Source organism: Musa acuminata, unplaced genomic scaffold (genome assembly GCF_036884655.1).
Source record: "Musa acuminata AAA Group cultivar baxijiao unplaced genomic scaffold, Cavendish_Baxijiao_AAA HiC_scaffold_995, whole genome shotgun sequence".
Classification (NCBI taxonomy): Eukaryota; Viridiplantae; Streptophyta; class Magnoliopsida; order Zingiberales; family Musaceae; genus Musa; species Musa acuminata.
Genome location: NW_027021213.1, coordinates 7,501 through 12,500, shown reverse-complemented (window position 1 = coordinate 12,500; position 5,000 = coordinate 7,501).

Sequence of the window (5,000 nt, the reverse complement as noted above, 5' to 3'; positions counted from 1 at the left end):
GCAGCACCGTCCCTGCTATACGAAAGCCCCATCCAGCCCTGTGCCACCCGGGGGGTTCCAGGGTGCTGAGATGGCTGACGTTTTGCTCCGCTCACGACGGTCACCGCACCACGCAAGAACAGGCCAAAAACTGGCCAAAACAGCCCAAAAACGGGCCAAAACTGGCCATTTTTGGCTGCGCGAGCGAGCGGCGAGCGGCGAACAGCGAGCGAAGCGAGAGGCAGCACCGTCCCTGCTATACGAAAGCCCCATCCAGCCCTGTGCCACCCGGGGGGTTCCAGGGTGCTGAGATGGCTGACGTTTTGCTCCGCTCTCGACGGTCACCGCGCAATGCAAGAACAGGCCAAAAACTGGCCAAAACGGCCCAAAAACGGGCCAAAACTGGCCATTTTTGGCTGCGCGAGCGGCGAGCGGCGGACAGCGAGCGAAGCGAGAGGCAGCACCGTCCCTGCTATACGAAAGCCCCATCCAGCCCTGTGCCACCCGGGGGGTTCCAGGGTGCTGAGATGGCTGACGTTTTGCTCCGCTCTCGACGGTCACCGCGCAATGCAAGAACAGGCCAAAAACTGGCCAAAACGGCCCAAAAACGGGCCAAAACTGGCCATTTTTGGCTGCGCGAGCGAGCGGCGAGCGGCGGACAGCGAGCGAAGCGAGAGGCAGCACCGTCCCTGCTATACGAAAGCCCCATCCAGCCCTGTGCCACCCGGGGGGTTCCAGGGTGCTGAGATGGCTGACGTTTTGCTCCGCTCTCGACGGTCACCGCGCAATGCAAGAACAGGCCAAAAACTGGCCAAAACGGCCCAAAAACGGGCCAAAACTGGCCATTTTTGGCTGCACGAGCGAGCGGCGAGCGGCGGACAGCGAGCGAAGCGAGAGGCAGCACCGTCCCTGCTATACGAAAGCCCCATCCAGCCCTGTGCCACCCGGGGGGTTCCAGGGTGCTGAGATGGCTGACGTTTTGCTCCGCTCTCGACGGTCACCGCGCAATGCAAGAACAGGCCAAAAACTGGCCAAAACGGCCCAAAAACGGGCCAAAACTGGCCATTTTTGGCTGCACGAGCGAGCGGCGAGCGGCGGACAGCGAGCGAAGCGAGAGGCAGCACCGTCCCTGCTATACGAAAGCCCCATCCAGCCCTGTGCCACCCGGGGGGTTCCAGGGTGCTGAGATGGCTGACGTTTTGCTCCGCTCTCGACGGTCACCGCGCAATGCAAGAACAGGCCAAAAACTGGCCAAAACGGCCCAAAAACGGGCCAAAACTGGCCATTTTTGGCTGCACGAGCGAGCGGCGAGCGGCGGACAGCGAGCGAAGCGAGAGGCAGCACCGTCCCTGCTATACGAAAGCCCCATCCAGCCCTGTGCCACCCGGGGGGTTCCAGGGTGCTGAGATGGCTGACGTTTTGCTCCGCTCTCGACGGTCACCGCGCAATGCAAGAACAGGCCAAAAACTGGCCAAAACGGCCCAAAAACGGGCCAAAACTGGCCATTTTTGGCTGCGCGAGCGAGCGGCGAGCGGCGGACAGCGAGCGAAGCGAGAGGCAGCACCGTCCCTGCTATACGAAAGCCCCATCCAGCCCTGTGCCACCCGGGGGGTTCCAGGGTGCTGAGATGGCTGACGTTTTGCTCCGCTCTCGACGGTCACCGCGCAATGCAAGAACAGGCCAAAAACTGGCCAAAACGGCCCAAAAACGGGCCAAAACTGGCCATTTTTGGCTGCACGAGCGAGCGGCGAGCGGCGGACAGCGAGCGAAGCGAGAGGCAGCACCGTCCCTGCTATACGAAAGCCCCATCCAGCCCTGTGCCACCCGGGGGGTTCCAGGGTGCTGAGATGGCTGACGTTTTGCTCCGCTCTCGACGGTCACCGCGCAATGCAAGAACAGGCCAAAAACTGGCCAAAACGGCCCAAAAACGGGCCAAAACTGGCCATTTTTGGCTGCACGAGCGAGCGGCGAGCGGCGGACAGCGAGCGAAGCGAGAGGCAGCACCGTCCCTGCTATACGAAAGCCCCATCCAGCCCTGTGCCACCCGGGGGGTTCCAGGGTGCTGAGATGGCTGACGTTTTGCTCCGCTCTCGACGGTCACCGCGCAATGCAAGAACAGGCCAAAAACTGGCCAAAACGGCCCAAAAACGGGCCAAAACTGGCCATTTTTGGCTGCACGAGCGAGCGGCGAGCGGCGGACAGCGAGCGAAGCGAGAGGCAGCACCGTCCCTGCTATACGAAAGCCCCATCCAGCCCTGTGCCACCCGGGGGGTTCCAGGGTGCTGAGATGGCTGACGTTTTGCTCCGCTCTCGACGGTCACCGCGCAATGCAAGAACAGGCCAAAAACTGGCCAAAACGGCCCAAAAACGGGCCAAAACTGGCCATTTTTGGCTGCGCGAGCGAGCGGCGAGCGGCGGACAGCGAGCGAAGCGAGAGGCAGCACCGTCCCTGCTATACGAAAGCCCCATCCAGCCCTGTGCCACCCGGGGGGTTCCAGGGTGCTGAGATGGCTGACGTTTTGCTCCGCTCTCGACGGTCACCGCGCAATGCAAGAACAGGCCAAAAACTGGCCAAAACGGCCCAAAAACGGGCCAAAACTGGCCATTTTTGGCTGCACGAGCGAGCGGCGAGCGGCGGACAGCGAGCGAAGCGAGAGGCAGCACCGTCCCTGCTATACGAAAGCCCCATCCAGCCCTGTGCCACCCGGGGGGTTCCAGGGTGCTGAGATGGCTGACGTTTTGCTCCGCTCTCGACGGTCACCGCGCAATGCAAGAACAGGCCAAAAACTGGCCAAAACGGCCCAAAAACGGGCCAAAACTGGCCATTTTTGGCTGCACGAGCGAGCGGCGAGCGGCGGACAGCGAGCGAAGCGAGAGGCAGCACCGTCCCTGCTATACGAAAGCCCCATCCAGCCCTGTGCCACCCGGGGGGTTCCAGGGTGCTGAGATGGCTGACGTTTTGCTCCGCTCTCGACGGTCACCGCGCAATGCAAGAACAGGCCAAAAACTGGCCAAAACGGCCCAAAAACGGGCCAAAACTGGCCATTTTTGGCTGCACGAGCGAGCGGCGAGCGGCGGACAGCGAGCGAAGCGAGAGGCAGCACCGTCCCTGCTATACGAAAGCCCCATCCAGCCCTGTGCCACCCGGGGGGTTCCAGGGTGCTGAGATGGCTGACGTTTTGCTCCGCTCTCGACGGTCACCGCGCAATGCAAGAACAGGCCAAAAACTGGCCAAAACGGCCCAAAAACGGGCCAAAACTGGCCATTTTTGGCTGCACGAGCGAGCGGCGAGCGGCGGACAGCGAGCGAAGCGAGAGGCAGCACCGTCCCTGCTATACGAAAGCCCCATCCAGCCCTGTGCCACCCGGGGGGTTCCAGGGTGCTGAGATGGCTGACGTTTTGCTCCGCTCTCGACGGTCACCGCGCAATGCAAGAACAGGCCAAAAACTGGCCAAAACGGCCCAAAAACGGGCCAAAACTGGCCATTTTTGGCTGCACGAGCGAGCGGCGAGCGGCGGACAGCGAGCGAAGCGAGAGGCAGCACCGTCCCTGCTATACGAAAGCCCCATCCAGCCCTGTGCCACCCGGGGGGTTCCAGGGTGCTGAGATGGCTGACGTTTTGCTCCGCTCTCGACGGTCACCGCGCAATGCAAGAACAGGCCAAAAACTGGCCAAAACGGCCCAAAAACGGGCCAAAACTGGCCATTTTCGGCTGCACGAGCGAGCGGCGAGCGGCGGACAGCGAGCGAAGCGAGAGGCAGCACCGTCCCTGCTATACGAAAGCCCCATCCAGCCCTGTGCCACCCGGGGGGTTCCAGGGTGCTGAGATGGCTGACGTTTTGCTCCGCTCTCGACGGTCACCGCGCAATGCAAGAACAGGCCAAAAACTGGCCAAAACGGCCCAAAAACGGGCCAAAACTGGCCATTTTTGGCTGCACGAGCGAGCGGCGAGCGGCGGACAGCGAGCGAAGCGAGAGGCAGCACCGTCCCTGCTATACGAAAGCCCCATCCAGCCCTGTGCCACCCGGGGGGTTCCAGGGTGCTGAGATGGCTGACGTTTTGCTCCGCTCTCGACGGTCACCGCGCAATGCAAGAACAGGCCAAAAACTGGCCAAAACGGCCCAAAAACGGGCCAAAACTGGCCATTTTTGGCTGCACGAGCGAGCGGCGAGCGGCGGACAGCGAGCGAAGCGAGAGGCAGCACCGTCCCTGCTATACGAAAGCCCCATCCAGCCCTGTGCCACCCGGGGGGTTCCAGGGTGCTGAGATGGCTGACGTTTTGCTCCGCTCTCGACGGTCACCGCGCAATGCAAGAACAGGCCAAAAACTGGCCAAAACGGCCCAAAAACGGGCCAAAACTGGCCATTTTTGGCTGCGCGAGCGAGCGGCGAGCGGCGGACAGCGAGCGAAGCGAGAGGCAGCACCGTCCCTGCTATATACGAAAGCCCCATCCAGCCCTGTGCCACCCGGGGGGTTCCAGGGTGCTGAGATGGCTGACGTTTTGCTCCGCTCACGACGGTCACCGCACCACGCAAGAACGGACCATAAACAGGCCAAAACAGCCCAAAAACGGGCCAAAACTGGTCATTTTTGGCTGCGCGAGCGAGCGGCGAGCGGCGAACAGCGAGCGAAGCGTGAGGCAGCACCGTCCCTGCTATACGAAAGCCCCATCCAGCCCTGTGCCACCCGGGGGGTTCCAGGGTGCTGAGATGGCTGACGTTTTGCTCCGCTCACGACGGTCACCGCGCCATGCAAGAACGGACCAAAAACAGGCCAAAACAGCCCAAAAACGGGCCAAAACTGGCCATTTTTGGCTGAGCGAGCGAGCGGTGAGCGGCGAACAGCGAGCGAAGCGAGAGGCAGCACCGTCCCTGCTATACGAAAGCCCCATCCAGCCCTGTGCCACCCGGGGGGTTCCAGGGTGCTGAGATGGCTGACGTTTTGCTCCGCTCACGACGGTCGCCGTGCCACGCAAGAACGGACCAAAAACAGGCCAAAACAGCCCAAAAACGGGCCAAAAC